The sequence below is a fragment of the Leopardus geoffroyi genome, chromosome B2 (assembly GCF_018350155.1).
Source record: "Leopardus geoffroyi isolate Oge1 chromosome B2, O.geoffroyi_Oge1_pat1.0, whole genome shotgun sequence".
NCBI lineage: Eukaryota > Metazoa > Chordata > Mammalia > Carnivora > Felidae > Leopardus > Leopardus geoffroyi.
The window spans coordinates 121,175,445-121,193,479 of record NC_059332.1 but is presented as its reverse complement, the minus strand read 5'-3'; the positions used below and the strand labels follow the sequence as shown (position 1 = coordinate 121,193,479).

General features: G+C 45.2%; 1 protein-coding gene and 1 long non-coding RNA gene across 4 annotated transcripts in view; one reads left to right on the top strand and one right to left on the bottom strand.

Moving 5' to 3' along the window:
- Nucleotides 1-18,035, top strand: part of SLC2A12 (solute carrier family 2 member 12) — a 60,113-nt gene that overhangs the window by 2,124 nt on the left and 39,954 nt on the right. The window lies entirely within an intron of this gene.
- On the bottom strand, nucleotides 13,633-17,955 carry LOC123609039. The gene is made up of 2 exons (XR_006717578.1): nucleotides 17,811-17,955; nucleotides 13,633-13,778 (listed from the first exon to the last, which is right to left on the bottom strand). It is a non-coding gene; the product is annotated as an uncharacterized LOC123609039 (long non-coding RNA).

The following is an 18,035-nucleotide window of genomic DNA, read 5'->3' as shown; positions in this document are numbered from 1 at the left end:
AGAAAGGAAGCCTAAATGTCTCCCCCAAATCCTAAATGAATAAACCTTTGATTCGTGCTAGAGTTTATATTTAGATGGATACAAACATTTTAGGATTATTAGCACAAATTTTCGTAAGTTGTCTCAGATGCGTCGTGGTATCCAAGGCAATTATGTGTATGGACTTGTACCTACGGAAGGCATAGTGCAGGCTCGCTGTACAATTTGGGATTATACTGTAGTCTGTTTTATGAAAATGTTGAGGTTTTAATGAAATGATGTGTGTCGAATCGTTCTTTTGACCTCTTTGTACATTCCCATAGTTTCATCCAGGAAATCCAGAGTATTTACGTATGCTCAATAATTACCATCCTAGTCCTGCATTTGAAGGTACAAGTTTTTCTGTATTCCTAGATGGGGAAATTAAAGCACAAAGACGAATGAGTCATACAACCCAGGACAAAGTAATTAGATCATGTGAGATACTGAGAAACAAATCCACACAAAAATTTCCAGACTCCATGTTAGCGCCTCCTAACGCTCTTACGCCCAATAAAAGTGTTGGCAGATCTCACCCGGGGAACCTCCTCTGAAACTGGAAAGAATTCTTTGTTCCATTGACTGCAAGCTAACGAACTTAAGTCCATTTTCAATCAGTTACGACATAAAGCGTGTATGTTTTTAGTAATTTTTTTTTAGTATTCACGGGCATGTTATAACTGACCTTATAGGCAGCGTTAAGCTCAATTCATAATCCTGGTGCCTAGAGCCGACCGCTGTGTGGGTGATATTAGAAAAGCACAGTGCTACAACATCTCACACAAGTGAGAGAAGATGTGTGGTTGGCCCAGGTTCTCGCAGGGTGGTGCAAAACTCACCCTGAGGTCTCTGGCCTGGGGGGCTGGATGCCTGTTCCTCTGTCTCAGCAGATGGGTCTTCCAGACTCTTCCAATTTCATGTTTCTTTTTTTTTTTTTTTTTAATGTTTATTTGTTTTTGAAGGGGAGAGAGAGAGAGAGAGAGAGAGAGCGAGCGAGCATGAGTGGGGAAGCAGAGAGAGAGGGAGACACAGAATCTGAAGCAGGCGCCAGGCTCCGATCTGTCAGCACAGAGCCCGATGCGGGACACAAGCTCACAAGCTGTGAGATCATGACCTGAGCCGAAGTCTGACACTTAACCGACTGAGCCAGCCAGGCGCCCCTCCAATTTCATGTTTCAGATCAGGCTAAGAGGAGTTTCCTTGAGGCCCTTTTTACCCCACCAGCACCTGCCCAAAGGATCAGAGACCAAGAACAATATTCACTGTATGAGTGCAAGTTCTCAAGCAATGGAGCCCCGGCTGCCCGATGCACTGGAACCCAGATCAGTATAACTGGCTGGACTCACTGGCCCGGTTGAAGGGGCTGGGCTTCGACCCCCTTAGACCCTTCTAAATCCAAAATGCCGCAGGCTGAGATTTAAGAAATGTACACTTGGGCTAATCAGATGAGTATCCAAAGGCAGTTGTTCTCAAACTTGTTTAAAGCTGTGAAACTCCTTTCGACAAAGGAAAAGCTGAAGTAGGTGGTCAGTATGTAAGAGAGGTAATCATGGCACCTCTTTAGTGGAAAGGGGGGTGAAGAAAAGGAAGAGCCTGAGGCGGGCTGCTCCCTGATCCCTTCCCATCTCCTGTAGTCCTGAGCTGGGTCCTGGGTGGGACCACATTAGCAAACCACAGGTCTGTCACTACTCTGGTTATGCAGGCGATGTTTTTGAGGGTGGGGCATTTTTACTATGTTCCTTACTGAGTCTTGGGTTCCCAGGGTTAGCCTGAACCAGGCCCCCTTAAACTCAGTCAGGCCCAGCTCTCTCAGGCTTCCTTGGGCAGCCCGATGGAGAGTCTACCTGTAAGAGAGTTGAGCAGACTTTAGAAGGAACCTTGTCCCCAGGGAAGAGCAAGTCAGGCCAATCAACTAGACCTTTTAACAGAGCCTTGGTTGTGAGAAGGGCAAGTCTAACAACAAACCAGTCATTTTGGGAAGACCCAGGTCTTAGCCATTAGCATTTTCCCAGGCTTTCCCTACATTAAAAAGTGGCAAAACCTGTGACACAGATTATTGTGCTTTAAAAACACAGGCATTTAACAAATTGATGACTGATAACAATAAAAAAAACTATTCTATACAGCTTGATATTGCCAAGGAAATGACAGGATTGATAGACATGTGAATCTCTGAGAGACTGTCGACTCTTTTGTCTGGAAATAAGAACAGATTTAAAGATGATTATCTCCCTTTTCACTTCGGTCAGCTTATCTCTATGACTGTACATTTAACCTCACTTGGAAATCACATCAAAAGCCTCAGTTTGAGGCTCCTTGTGACTGTGAGGGCCAGGCAAATGGCTTCTCTGAGATCTAGGGAGAGAGAAGGCTCTGAGCCAACATGGCGGAAGCTGTTTCACCACAGACTCCCGGTAGTGTTGGGCTCACACAGCCAGGGCTCTTGTTTCCCTTTGAAATGGCTGTGCCCTAGAGAGGGCAGAGAGGTTGCTGCTTCCACAGGCTACCCCCTGGCTGCCACCACAGCTGCGGACATGGACGGGAGGGAGCCTGCAGGAGGCAGGGCCTGGCAGACATGGATGAAGCCTTCAAGCGGTGTGACTGACCCGGAGGACTGAAATCAGTCAGCGGACACATTGTGCCTGGGCTGGTTTTACAGCTAATGCCTCTTCTGATGGGTCAGTGCCCCATCCCCGTTGTGAAATATTTGTAATATCACCCATAGTCTGGTCAGATTGCTCGCAGGAGCTGAGGCCTCTGAGATCCCAGGAACATGCCTAGTGGTAGTCCTTAACTTCTACTGTTTGTGAATTTTCAAGGGGGTCCTTTTTGGTGGGCTAAATCTTATGTTCGCAGGTAAAAAAAAAACAGACAGACAAACGAAAACAAAACCAAAAACACCTCAAAATAAACCCACCCGGTAGCTGCCCGAGGAAAACTCCAATTTAAATGTGTAAATCCAAGGGGAGTCAGCCAATTTGAAAATGCAATGTTTAATTGCCGTAGATAGGTGGGACTGTCTTCTCGTTCAATAATAGTTGTTGAATCTGGTTTTGTAGGTAGCGTTTTCTCAGTAGTAGGAACCAAGTAATAATTAGCCTCAGGGTTTAAAAAGTTCTGAGAGCTCCCAGTTACCCCCCACCCCCTGTTAGTGCGCAATTAGTTTCTGCTTCTCAGCAAAACACCTACTGACTCAGACTGTGAGCCAGAACTCGTTGTAGAAGATTCTTAAATTGAGCAGAGTTGGGTTCCCTAGTTCAATGGTTTCCTCGGGCACAGTCTTCCCCAAGAAGATGGGTTATTGAATAAAATAGAGAATAAAAGCCATGTAAAAAGATACCAAGATACGGTGAGAAAGGGGGGGGAGGGGAAGGTTAGAATGGGCTTCATTTCAAGGGGCTGTTTGACCAAATACCAAATAAGGATAATTTCTCATCCCGTCTTCCCTCAGAAGGTACCTAATCTCCGTTAAAGGCAAAGGACTTGAAATCACCCCAGATAGTTCCCAGCTGAAACTTAGAGTCAGCTATATAACCTTTATAGTAAATCATAAAATCATACATGTTTTTTAAAATTTAATTTTGTTTTCTTTTGGCTCATTGGTACCGTTTTACTTCCTATGTCACAGCACTGCTAATCCCATAGGATCCTAAAAATTAATTAATTAATTAATTAAAAATTTAAAAAAAGAAAACCAAAAAAAAAAAAAAAAACCCACACACACAACACAGCACTCTCATTGATACATTTGCTAAGTGGCTATACTTCAGTGATATACTAATTTTTCTATACAATTGAGGTATAGGAGTAATAATAAAACTAAAATAATTTATTACATCCTTTTAATTTCAGTAGGTTTCATTCTTTTCGAACAATCCCTTACTTTATATTGTTCTGCCAAAATACCAGGGAGAAAAATGCAGTCCTTTGTTTGACTTACAGGAGTATTTTTTTCCTTGAGTAAATCAAGTGTAATTCACCTTTAAGCTGTTAAATTGTGCTCCCCTTGGAAGTAATTGTTTCTCCGGAACACTCATGACTCAGGTCTGCCTGGCACAGTTAGGCAGACTCTGGGGCTGTTGGTTATGTCCATATAATTTTCTCCAAAATTTGTTCTACGTGCACCTGCTTCCATACTTTGTGGAAGTTGGTGCTGGGAGCAATGTGCAATGTTAATTTAGAAACCAGCCTGAAATGGCATCTCAGCCTCAGAGGTGCAAGACTTTTTTTTTTTTTTTTAATGTTTATTTATTTTTGAGACAGGTGGGGGAGGAGAAGAGAGAGGGAGACAAGATCTGAAGTGGTCTCCATGCTGAAAGCAGACAGCAGATAGCCTGATGAGGGGCTCGAACTCACGAACTGGAGATCATGACCCGAGCTGAAGTTAGAGGCTTAACTGACTGAGCCACCCAGGTGCCCCAGCAAGACTTTTAAGAACAGAGAAATAAATTGTGATTAAGATTAGTTTGTGGTGAGAGAGCCTTCCCAAGCTAATAAAAATGTTTCAATTCCATTGGGAAACAAGATTGTTGAAACCCCAGGCAAACTCACGGGAAGAATTTTTCATGGTGTAAACCCAATTATGTAGGTACTACCAAAAACAAAGGAATTCAAGAATTTATGAAAAGGCATAATTGTTATGCTGGAAACAAGGTATCATTTTACTTCCTTTGCTATCAGTAAGAGAGACTGTTTCAAAGTTTTATTTCCGTGTCATGGAGATTTTACCCCATTGATCCAGACGACACAAATTTTTGTTGAATGATTATTGTGGGTCAAATGTGTCTATTACTATTATTCCTTCTTATCTTTACAATAACGCAATGAGGTAATACTATCCCCAGTTCACAGATAAGGAAACTGAGGCCAGGAGAACCAAATGCTTACTACCATGCCCAACACATTCCTCTGCCTCATTAATTCTCATAACAACTTTATGAAGTAGGTAATATTATTATCTCTATCTTAGGAATGAGGACACAGAGGAACAGAAAGGTTAAGGGACATGTCACAATCTGGCTGGTAACTAATCAGGCACTCTGATTCCTGACTTCACCTTAAGCCCGGGTACCTCCTGGAGAAAACCAAAGGGACTCACTCCAGGTAGCATGGGTAATATCAGAGTGTCAGTATCCTATGATCCAATCCATGGTTTTACCCACTTGACCCGTAATACCATCCAGCACCAATGTCTCTACTCCCTGCTCTGTTCTGTTACCTGATCTTTGATTTGGGGTACCTGTTAAACTCGTTTCAGAACTTTATTGCATTCGATTTTAGCTAGCTCCCTGATTTTCCATGCAACACGTCTTTTGCTATAAGGTTATAAGCTCCCGGATAAAATACACATCCTTGTACATTTGTCAGAGCTCTGAGAGGATCGTAAGCACTGTGGGCTTGGAAAATACCGTTCCTAAGAGGTAGGAGCTATGCCTTTTCCATCAGGGATCACGTGCACGTGGGACAAGTACCACCATCTTGAGCTACCAAATCCAGATGCAACCTGGGAAATCTCTGAACACAGTGCTCATAAAGACCATCCTGCTGACTGCACTGTTCATCCAGATGAGCATGTTACCATCTGTGCCCAACATGGTGCCGGCGCATAGTACGTGCTGAGCTGTTAAATGAGCAAATGAATTAAGCATTTGTTCAGCTAAACTAAAGAACATGGGAATTCAGCAGTACATATTGAGCACTTACTCCATGCCAGATACTTCAGAGTGCAAAGCAATATGTAGGACATTATCCGTGTCTGTAGATTTTACCAGATTTTACCAGAATCGAAATAATTATAAGATGATTGTTTAGCAAACGTGCTACGGCCGGGTCCAGGGTGAACAAGAGACATCCATGCAATGCCGATACATATTACCAACTGGTGGAGAGAGACACGAGTTCAGGAAACCCAGGATGGAGGAGGTGGCCGGGGATATAATGCCATACTCATGCCCATGGGGCAGCTCAGCCAGGTTTTGATGGATTCTGGAAGATAGTAGAGTGAAGTTGAGTCAAGAAGGTATATTGGGGCGCCTGGGTGGCGCAGTCGGTTAAGCGTCCGACTTCGGCCAGGTCACGATCTCGCGGTCCGTGAGTTCGAGCCCCGCGTCGGGCTCTGGGCTGATGGCTCAGAGCCTGGAGCCTGTTTCCGATTCTGTGTCTCCCTCTCTCTCTGCCCCTCCCCCGTTCATGCTCTGTCTCTCTCTGTCCCAAAAATAAATAAACGTTGAAAAAAAAAAATTAAGAAGGTATAACTGAGGTCAGTGCATTTACGGAGAGCATTATAAGCAGAGAAAACAGCTTGCGCACAAATGTTGAGAAGACAAAATGGCACATTCAGGGACCTCCAGCTATAGAGCACAGAGTTCAAAGAAGGGTGGAGGGCAGAGGACGACAAAGAAATCTGAAGATGTAAGCAGGGACCATATCACAAAACCTTTGTGTGCTAAGTACCATGAGAGGAAGCATTCTTAGGAAGAGACCATATCAGTTTAGAGAAACCAAGCAAGTTTCTGAAAATGATGGTAGTGGGGACAGAATTAGAGAGTTCTAGAAAACCTTATCTGCATGTCAAAATCCTCCAGCTTCATGGGGCCACCATTATGTTAATATTTAAATAAACACAGTTCCGGACCCCGTGAAGCTAAGTCCACATGTTTTCTTACTTGCCGCCCTTGCTGTGCACACACAGAATACCTGAGGAGCCTTGCTGTTCTTCTGATCAACGTCCTGTCTCCACTGGATTCTTTTTTTTTTTTTTTTTAATTTTTTTTTTTCAACGTTTATTTATTTTTGGGACAGAGAGAGACAGAGCATGAACGGGGGAGGGGCAGAGAGAGAGGGAGACACAGAATCGGAAACAGGCTCCAGGCTCTGAGCCATCAGCCCAGAGCCCGACGCGGGGCTCGAACTCACAGCCGCGAGATCGTGACCTGGCTGAAGTCGGACGCTTAACCGACTGCGCCACCCAGGCGCCCCGATCTCCACTGGATTCTTAACCTTCACTTCCTACAATTAGTCTTTTTCTCTTATCTTTGCTTTGATCCGGGTGCAGATCACGGCCCTTTTTCCTTCACATTCTCAGATCCCATTCATAGAAGCTCTTTGTGGATCATTACTATGATTTGCAGACAGCTATCATCCAAATAAATGTTTGGTGAGCCCATTTTTAAAATTATCCTGTCGGGGCGCCTGGGTGGCGCAGTCGGTTGAGCGTCCGACTTCAGCCAGGTCACGATCTCGCGGTCCGTGAGTTTGAGCCCCGCGTCGGGCTCTGGGCTGATGGCTCAGAGCCTGGAGCCTGTTTCCGATTCTGTGTCTCCCTCTCTCTCTGCCCCTCCCCCGTTCATGCTCTGTCTCTCTCTGTCCCAAAAATAAAAAAATAAACGTTGAAAAAAAATTTTTTTTTAATTATCCTGTCAAATCTACCATAGGGAATTTCTTGTAAACCAACTTTCCTAAAATCCGTAGGCCTGTGGCCCTTTTGTTCCCTTATCCCCGTCCTCTCCCCCACAACTTGGTAACCTGTCTGGACCTTTTCTTCCATTTCTCCATTTTTCTTCCATTTCTTCCATTTCTGGGCATTCTTAGCCAGTCTTTCTTGAACTCTCTCTGTCATACGCACACACACACACACACATCCACACACAGGTCAAAATTCTTCCCTTATGTTATATAAAACATCTCGGCCTTTTTTTTTTTTTCCTTTCCTTTTTTCCTTCTCGGCCTTTTTTTTTTTTCCTTTTTTTTTCCTTTCCTTATGGGAAAGGACTACTCTTTCCCATAGTCCTCTTGTATATTATCAACTTGCCCCATGCCCTTCTCCCTTAACATCCAGGTGACCATGCAGGTATTTATTTTTAGTAAATAAAGTGCATTTCCTAAGAGCTTTACATCCACAGCCTTTACAATATTATTTATTCTCTTCCCATTGTATTTTCCCAATTTAAAATGTTTAAATGCACTACGGATGATTCCCAGTCATTTTCAAGTATGTAGACCCCTTTAACAACTCCTTAAACAACTTTAGATCCTCACATAATAGTTTCTGCCATCTTATATTTATTGATTAGAAAATATAGACTGACAGGGGATGCCTGGGTGGCTCAGTCGGTTAAGCTTCTAACTTCAGCTCAGGTCCTGATCTCACGGTCTGTGAGTTTGAGCCCCCTGTTGGGCTCTGTGCTGACAGCCCAGAGCCTGGAGCCTGCTTCCGATTCTGTGTCTGCCCCTCTCCTGCTCATGCTCTGTCTCTCTCTGTCTCAAAAACAAATAAAAACATTTAAAAATTAAAAAAAAAAAAGAAAATATAGACTGAAGGAACGCTACTGTGCCATCACCGGAACTTGAACTTTTTTATAATTTTTTCATCACATCTGCATACGTTTGAAATCTTCGAGTACAGATACACGTGTTACTATGTTTTCCAACGTTCACTAATTAAAGATTTTGTGAATTCTCACATGTCCATAGCTCACTCGCGCTCGCACACACTGAGAATCTCCGTGGTGGAGTCCTCAGACGTCTCCAGGTGACGTGGCTGCTGGTTTGTTCTCCAGATCACACCCCCTTAACTGTCTGTTGAAAATATCCATAAAAACATGGAAAGAGATGTAAAGTCACAAAAGCATAAAAGCCAGATATACTCCTCAATGGGTTAGCATTTAACCCAAAGTTAGGTACAAACATGGGCCTGATGTATAAAAGGCAGTAACATTTTAGCTTTGCGCAAACTCCCACTGCACATCCCTAATGGAGAGGATTTTCGGGAGCCAGATATAGGGAAGACATCACCACAGACCCCTGGGGCCACTCTGGCAGAGGGTCGAAGCTTTGCCGCACGGTCCGATCTTCCCAGGCATCCCGTTGCCGTTACTTCTCTTTCTCTCTCAGGGGCTACGGTTTCCAAGATTTCAGCAACTCTGGGCAGATAGGAAAGACAGCGGCTCACCGAGTTCTGGAACATGAGATCAGTGTTAAGAAAGGACAAAGCCTGGATGAGCCACTGGAATGGTGCCTTCCAGAAGTTGTAGCTTTGCCCGTACTGGTTTTCCAGACTGCTTTAAATCATGCAGGAATGGTATCTCTTCTTCCTAGTCAGGAGACCAAAACACAGAGGCAATACAAGTCCTTCCTCCGTCCAATGGCGTCCCACCAGAAAAATTACTTCCAGGCATCAGAAATTTGGCCAGTCGCTCTGCACACCAAGTGCTCTGGGTGGCTAGAATAAGGTATGTAAGACACTGAAAACCCAACAGCTGTTCCAACTCCCTTCTCATGTTCTGCCTTTCCTATCTGGGGACCTAAAATATTCAGAGACTCGCATCTCAGGCTCCCTTGCAGCCAAGTCTGACCAGGGAACCCTCTGCTTCTGGCCAATGAGACATGACGGGAAGTCTTCAGCTAGGTCTGAAAATTAAACTGACAAAGACAGATTGAGAGGGAAAAAGTATCCACGTGAATTTAATGCGAGTTCTACGTGACACGGGAGCCCTCGGGAACTAAAGAGTAAGAAATGGTTAAACCTGAGTGTTGTTATGCTCTGTTTGATGAAGCGTGGACAGCCACCGAGCATATGACAGGTCAAGGTGTGTGAGATAAGTGTTGTGAACTGGGGAGACTGGGCAAGGCCTGTTTGTTCGGATCCTTCGTGGTCTCTCTCTGTCTTCAGAGATAAGATTGTTCCCTTCCTGTGGGTGTGGGGAGGGCATCTCCCATGTAAGGGTGTCACCTGCTTCAGGGGGAAAGGGCAGGGAGAAGGCCAGAGGGACCCTCCTGCTTCTGCCATTTTCTCAAACTCCTTCAGCTTAAGGCATTCAATAAGCCAAGGCACCACATTTCGGGGCTAGCGTATTCTGAAGCCCATCCTCTTCCAGGGTGCTTCTGGAAAGTTCCCTCCATGAAAAAAAGAAAGAGGCCTTACCGCAAGCCTTCTTCCACCGTCACTTGCCTTTGAATTTGGTTGCGAGGGAATCTTAAGCCTGGGGCTGTGGCGGCCTCTTTGCACCTATGGTGACAAACCAGGGGCAAAAGCCAACCCTCTGAGGAGGCAGGAACAGAAGAATGGATAGAGTATGAATCCTTGGAGACACCAAACTCAACTCGGTCTTCTCACCAATTAAACAGCGAATGCCACAATGTTTTAAAGCCTCGTTTTTTAGGTTTTGGTTTCCTACGGTCAAAAATATCATAACTGATCTGGGGGCTGGATACAGAGAAAGCAACAAATCTGGCCACTGGCAAGTATGTTCTAAATACAAAGGCGAAGGATGCATTTTAAGATTTCTTTTTATAGGAAACGTACATACATTTTTGGAAAGCATCTGTTTTCTGTTCTCTATACATTTTGTAAGAGTAGACTCTGAAAAAAGAGATTAGGACAACGCCCGACAACGAGAACAAATCCAGGTGAAGACAGAGCTGAGGACACAGGTGCAGACAGGCCTTTGTGAACCTGTCATGAGCGTGAGGACGCTAACGCCACCGGAGCAGAACTATATTCTGAGATCTGCGACGTAGGAGAGGCTATTCTAGGTGCACAGAAGCAGGACAAGAAGACAGAGAGTGGGGACGCCTGGGTGGCTGGCTCAGTCTGTTAAGCATCCGACTTTGGCTCAGGTCATGATCTCATGGTTTGCAAGTTCGATCCCCACGAAGGGGTCTCTGCTCTCAGTGCTTTGGTCTCCCTCTCTGCCCCTCGCCATTCCGTGCTCTCTTTCTGTCAAAAACAAATAAACATTAAAAAAAAAAAAAAAAGATACAGGCGGGAAATGAGATGAATATGTATAAGTAACAGATAAATAATTATTACTAAACAAATAGGGGGAAACCCAAAATACTAGAAGAAATCTTTCCTGAGTAGAAGAACTCAAGTAGAAGCAGAAAAGCGTGGAAGAAACAAGTAGCCAGACTTATCCCGGCGGAAGTCTCACAGTGAAGGAGGGAAGGAAGGACGGAAAGGCAAAAAAGCGAAAAGGAAAGAAAGAAAAGAATGGAAGTCCTGTGAATAATCAGGCAGAAAAAGAGAGTTAATAGGGCAAGACGAAGGGAAGGGCTAATAAGCCAGTGTAAGCAGCGTCCCCTCTGGGTACCTCCCTAGCGCAGGGAATTTGGAGAAGCCTGGTTTCCGGAAAGTGTGTCTGTATACGTACTACTAAATCAAACCTGAGATTTGAAAAATGAAAAAGAAAGCAAAGTTCCTATCGTTTTTTGTTTTCGAAAGGCCAAACAATAGCAGGTAGAGAGGGAGGCCAAATTTTCTGTTGGGCTGAGTTTCATTGTACGCTAAGGGGGATTGGGAGGCAGGGAGGGGGACTAGATGCGGGCTAGTGCCCAGTATTTACCACCACCAGGGGCCCCACACGTGGTCTAGGTCCCAGGGGCAGCATCCGGGACCTTTGGCAGCTGGTGGAAACAGCACACCTCAACTCTCCAGGGGCCATACCCTCTGGGCCTGGGGGAGCTCTCTGGGCCAGCGCCCTTCCCCCACGTGACAACCAGGAATCTGTACTGAGCCCTCCTGGCAGGCCCTGTGTGGGTCCCTTGATGAGTTTTGTCCCTTGATGGCGACAGTCCTACTCTCAAGGCGCTCCCAATCTAAGGCAGGAGACGGGCGCAACTAAATATGATCCAGGGTGCTGTAAGGTCATGGACAGAAAGGCAAGAGAGAGGAGAGAGATTAACGCTAACCAGAGGGCGTCTGGAAAGGTTTTGTAGAGAAGGCGATATTCAAACTGTATCTTCAGAGATGACTCGGGTTTCCCCTAGACTCTGAAGTTAGGGGAGAGACATACCCTGAGGGGGAACAGCTGGAAGAGAAGCACAAGTCTGGGAAAGTGCATGGCATTTTCCAGAAACAGCAAGTAGTCCGGATGGGCTGGGAGGAACCGGTGTCTGGAGACTGTTGTGGGGGCTGAAAACCCGAGTCCCTGATGGGTGCTGCTAAACAGTGAGTCTGAACAGCCAGAGAACACAGGGCTCACGTTTCATAAAGAATAAATATATGAGTGATAACGAAACGGTTTACGGTGTCTCCCGTGGTGCTATATTAACAGGCTAAAAATAGTGCTGAAAGCTTTATAGAAATGCTAATGCTATGCTGTTCAAATGCTAAGCATTTATGTAAATATAAAGTTGTAAATGCTAACCATTCCATAATACTGTGCCTTAATCTTAGTCTGCAGACAGAACCTTGGGGAGGAGAGGACCAAGGATCAGTGTTCTGGAGGGCTCTTATCATTCATTCATTTATTCCATCACTCAGCAAACATTTACTGAGTATTTACCTTGCGCCAAAGACCACAGATGAGAATACAGACATAAGGAGAGTAGAGTTCTTAGACGTTCGGTTTAACAGGTGGAGACAAATGGGTAAATAAGTGAGCACCTTGAAAGTTGACAGGTGCACTAGAAACACATTCTTTGGGCGGCAGGAGCCCAGGGGGGTGAGGGGTGAAGCTCACAAAATAAGGCCGAGCAGGGTGGCCTTCCTGGGGGAGGTGGCGCTTGGGATGACTCTTGAAAGATGAGTTGGGATGGAAGATCTTCAGGGAGGAGGAGTGGAGAAAGGGGAGACCACATCTGCAAGGCCATTTGGGGGCCACTGCAAGTTTTTCCCCCCGAGCAAAACGTGAAGTAGGGGGTCTTTGAAACCTCAGAGGCATTCGCACTGGGGCACGGCGTCCAGTTCCCTGGCTGCCTGCCAGAGGAACCTGTGTGTGCACGTTTTGCCGTCTGTTGTAGGATTTAGTGAGCCGACAAGTGTTCATGGTGCGCCCATTATGTACCCAGGCTGGAACAGACATGGGGCAAGAGAGGAAAGCAGAGGGCAGGCAGAAACGCAAATATTATGGAAAATTGTGTCGTGTGCGAGCCAGTGACAGCGTGGTTTCATGTGAGTCACCACAAGCGGCGGACAATGCAGCTATTGTGGCCTCGCCTCGCCTGGGGAGGCTCCTGCCCTTTGTGCCCTCCGTGTGGGTCTCAGTGCACATACGTGAGGCCCCCGTGGCTGTGATGGCATCTTCCGCAAGTGCTTTTACTTCCTTACCTTGTAGCACAGGCGTCGTGGCTTCAACAGGGACGCTGCTGGACTTCCAGCGAAGCAGCAAGACAGAGAAGTAGGCATGACCCAGCAGCACTGCGGGTCCCAGGTGTGAGTCCGCACGTAGTTGCCATTTCTGTGATGTCCACGAAAGGCTGGGAGTTCCCTGTGGCCCCTTTGGGGCCATTTCCTTGAATGTTAAGGAAAGGCCCCCCATTGAGCAAGGCCATGAGCAAATGGGATGGAAATGCTAAACGTCACCATGAACGTGAAGTACAGGGTGTTTGACTTCAGGGCTGGGTGTTCTTTGAAAAGGCATTCATCAGAATTCCTCATCCTGCCCTCTCCTTCAGGACCGGCTGCTGCTTCTGGGTCCAGCGAGCTGCCCAAACTCGCCCATCTGTGTTTAGGCAGACCCCACCTGCCTGCGACGCACTCTTTCCTCCTGTTCATGGCCAGATTTCTTGAAAAAGTTATTTCTACCTTCTGGCATCCGTAGAATAATGTCTTGCTTTTATCATCATCAAAAAAAAAAAAAAAAAATCCACTTTTTATGTCTCTTCACTGTTTTCTTATGGTAAATTAGCACCAGGAAAATGTCCTGTCGTGGAAGTCCTGAGGTGTCACAGGGCTACAATCTAGGGTGATTAGGGACTAACCTTCCACGGGCTCGTTGGAATTCACAATCCCAAATGGGCAGCTGGAGACTGTAAGGGAACTTCAGCAGTAACAAGGAGCAGCACCAAGATGAGTGAAATTTGTTTTGATCAGGATCCCTTAAAGCATATCTCAGGGAGGACAGGCCCCTCAAATGAAATACACACAGTTAAGCCCTTAGCTTACTTCTGTGACATATCACCCCTGTTGGTATGCCCCCTGTGTGGGAATAGGGTCATAGAATGTCCTCTGCGCCCTTTAAGATTTTAAAGGCCAACTCCCTAGATAGACAGACAGAAAGATAGATATAGATAGATAGATAGATAGATAGATAGATAGATAGATAGATAATGTTGTGATATATAAAAAAATTTTTAAACTCAGGGTGCCTGGGTGGCCCAGTTGGTTGAGCGTCCAACTTCAGCTCAGGTCATGATCTCGTGGTTCACTAGTTCCAGCCCCATGTTGGGCTCTGTGCTGACAGCTCAGAGCCTGGGGCCTCCTTCGGATTCTGTGTCTCCCTCTCGCTCTACCCCTCCACTGCTCATGCTCTGTCTCTCTCTCAAATTAATTAATTAATTAATTAATTAATTAAAAAAAAAACTTTTACACTTGTAATTTTGTAAAAAGACTTTTTAGTAATTCATATGGAAATAATTTTATTGTAACTCTGAGGAATTATACTCAGCACTAGCTGCTGGGTATCTGGAGGGACCTTGACAAACTGGGATGGTTTCCAGACCCTTTGCACACATCCCAATTTGTCCGTGTCCCATGAACGCTGACTAAAAGAATCAGCATATGAAGCTAAGTCCAGAAAGTGGACGAAGAAGCTGGATCTCTCTTCCGTCAGGAGCATTTCCCCCACAGTATAAGGAGCAGGCTTTGTGACTTGCCCACCTCAGACTCTGTCTAAAGTAACATGATAGAGCAGCAAAGGAAGGGAATCTGGTATGTCAAGAAGTCTTTCTTTTGGTAGGAAAACACTATCTCCCAGCTAACAAAGGGGGGAAATAAGAGGGGAAGGAGAGGGCGAAGTGGCAAGGGCAATCTTCTGCCACTCAAGCAGTTGCAGCATCTATTCTGCCATGTCCCTGACTCAGTATCCCCTCATTGCTGCCCTGTGTGACTCTAAATCCATTCCTGGGGTGCCTCCCTCAATCTGCCTTACAAGTGTTTCATTCTTCAATGTCGTTTATTTTTTTAATATGAATAGCAGAGGCCAATTGCCAAAACATATAAAAGCTAATCAATATGTCAAAAGTAGATAAAATTGGGGGGCCTGGGTGGCTCACTCAGTCAAGCATCTGACTCTTGATTTCGGCTTAGGTTGTGATCTCACAGTTGGTGGGTTCAAGCCCTACACTGGCCTTCATGCTGACAGTGTGGAACTTGCTAGAGATTCTCTCTCTCTGTGTGTCCCTCCCCCACCTCAAAAATAAATAAAATAATGGGGCGCCTGGGTGGCGCGGTCGGTTAAGCATCCGACTTCAGCCAGGTCACGATCTTGCGGTCCGGGAGTTCGAGCCCCGCGTCAGGCTCTGGGCTGATGGCTCAGAGCCTGGAGCCTGTTTCCAATTCTGTGTCTCCCTCTCTCTCTGCCCCTCCCCCGTTCATGCTCTGTCTCTCTCTGTCCCAAAAATAAATAAACGTTGAAAAAAAAAATTAAAAAAAATAAAATAAAATAAAATAAATAAATAAACAAATAAAATAAGAAACTTAAAAAATAATAGATAAAATGAACAGTGGGAGGTAGAGATACGAAGTAATACAATATTCTTATCAAAACGTGAGAATTTGACCCGATTCTCCTTGTCATAGAGAAATATGTTGCTGAGGATTTCAAGATCACATGGGGGGGAAATATGTGGAAATTTAGCACATGAATGATCTTATAAGAGAGTACCTTTTTTGTTGTTGTTGTTGTTGATTTATTTATTCTGAGAGAAAGGGAGAAAGTGGGGCAGGAGCAGAGACAGAGGAGGAGGAGGAGGAGGAGAGCCTGATGTGGGGCTGGAACTCAGGAACCATGAGATCATGAACTAAGCTGAAATTGAGAGTCAGATGCTTAACCAACTGAGTCACCCAGGAACCACTATAAGAGACTACTTTAAAGCCATTTTGCACGTAAAAACTAAAACACGCATAATAAATAATAGATAATAGAGATATCACCAGAATTTTGGGTTTCTTGGGGGCAACTATATAACTACATCTGGTTGTCCTTATTTCCCTCTGTGTGTGTGTGTGTGTGTGTGTGTGTGTGTGTGTGTGTGTACTTCCCACTACCTACAGAAATATCTTCCATGTACTCGTGCTAAATATTTGTTTTTTACTTAGCTGGATAAATTGCTAATTTAATTTCACTTTAATGGTTTATGTTCACTATGCTCATGAATTACTTTTATTTTATTGTGGGTTCTTGCACTTTTATTTGCTCCTCCATCTAAACGTTCAATCCTTTTTAGATTTATTTTTTGAAGTCACCTATGTCCCAGGATCCTGGAGATGTAAAATACCTTGGGTATTTCTCGTGGGAAGAGACTCAGACCAACTTTATCTGACCTGCTTCACTTCCTAGAGCTGAACATCATTTTTAACTCCCCCGCCACAATGACAGGCTTAAATAGCCGTTGCTCAGCCTGTGATAATTGTGTGCCTATGCACATTTCTAGTCTATTCTGTACACATCTCAGTTCTGTTCCTTCTCCAACTCCTTTGCTGTTGTCTGTCTTCTAGATGTTGGCATTCCCCAGGTCCCAGGACTACTCCTCCTTCTTCAGCTCTCCTCTTCACCTCCCTACCTGATTTCATTCATTCCCCTGCTTTTAAATCCCAAATAAATGCTGCTGAATCCCACGTACATATTTGTCCACAGGGTATTGAACATTATAAAATCACTCAACCAACAGGTCAAACCAGGAAGCCATCTTGGGCTCTGACCCACCTCTTCTCCTTCTAACTCCCAATTCACAAGCAAGTGTAGTTGTTATTACTTCCAAATTCACTCTTTTTTTTTAAATTTTAATTTGAGAGAGAGAGAGAGAGCACTTGTGAGCTGGGGAAGGGGACTAGAGGAAGAAAGAGAGAGAGAGAGAGAGAGAGAGAGAGAATCTTAAGCAGGCTCCACACTCAGTGCAGAGCCCGATGCAGGTCTCGATCCCATGACCCTGGGATCATGACCTGAGCCAAAATTACGAATTGGATGCTCAACCAACTGAACCACCCAGGCACCCTACCTCCAAATTAACTCTTGAATCTGTCTACGTGTCTCCAGGTCTACTCTGAACATCCAAGCTACTATCATCTCTTGTCAACTCTAAGGCAACACACTTTTCTCTGTTACCAGTCTTGCTTCTGGAAGAACTAGTCTGCACCCAGCAGCAAGAAACTTGGTGTCAGTCCCCCCATGCTATTCAATGTGCATTGGCCCCATTATACTTGGAAAACAATAGAAGGTGTCACTGTGGGACACCTGGGTGGCTCAGTCGGTTGAGCGTCCGACTTCGATTCAGGTCATGATCTTGCGGTTTGTGAGTTCGAGCCCCGCATCAGGCTCGCTGCTGTCAGCCTGTCAGCACAGAGTCCATTTCAGATCCTCTGTCCCCCTCTACCTGCCCCTCCCCTGCTTACGTTCTCCCCCCAAATAAGTATTTAAAAAATAAATAAAAGGTGTCACTGTGACTTGCAGGGCTCTGTTTGAAGTGTGCCCTCTGTGTCTACCCCGATTTACTGGATCCTATTTACTTTTCCAAGCTGGGGTTGCACCCCACATATGATGTACTAGCTGCCCAGCAGTTCCAGAATTTGCTTTCCTGTGTCATGCCTTTCAGTTGCAAACTACTGTTTCCTGTGCCTGCAGTGCTCTTCCCTGCGCTGCCCTCGGTTACTTTTTGTTTCGTTTTGTTCCTGTTTTGACAAACTACAGATATACACATATAATAAACACCCTCCTACCTACTTCTGAAAATTAATTAATGCCTGTTAACATTTTGCTATTTTTCCTCAGTTGTTAACATTAAAATAACAAAACAAGACGAAGTCCCTTTTGTCCTTCTTCCCCCAAGTCCTATTCCCCTTCCTCCGTACTCACAGCAAGTAATGGATGTTGTTGGTTCCCTCCCCTGCATCCATTTCCTTCTTCCTTCTTTCTGATACAACCTTAACTTTGTTAAGGCATACGCGCACGTGCGTGTGTGTGTGCGCGCGCGTGCGCGCACACACACACACACACACACACACACACACACTACCCTCATATTTCAGCAAGAGCCAACTGTGGCCAGATGTGACCAAGGAGAAATGAGGGCAGGTTTCC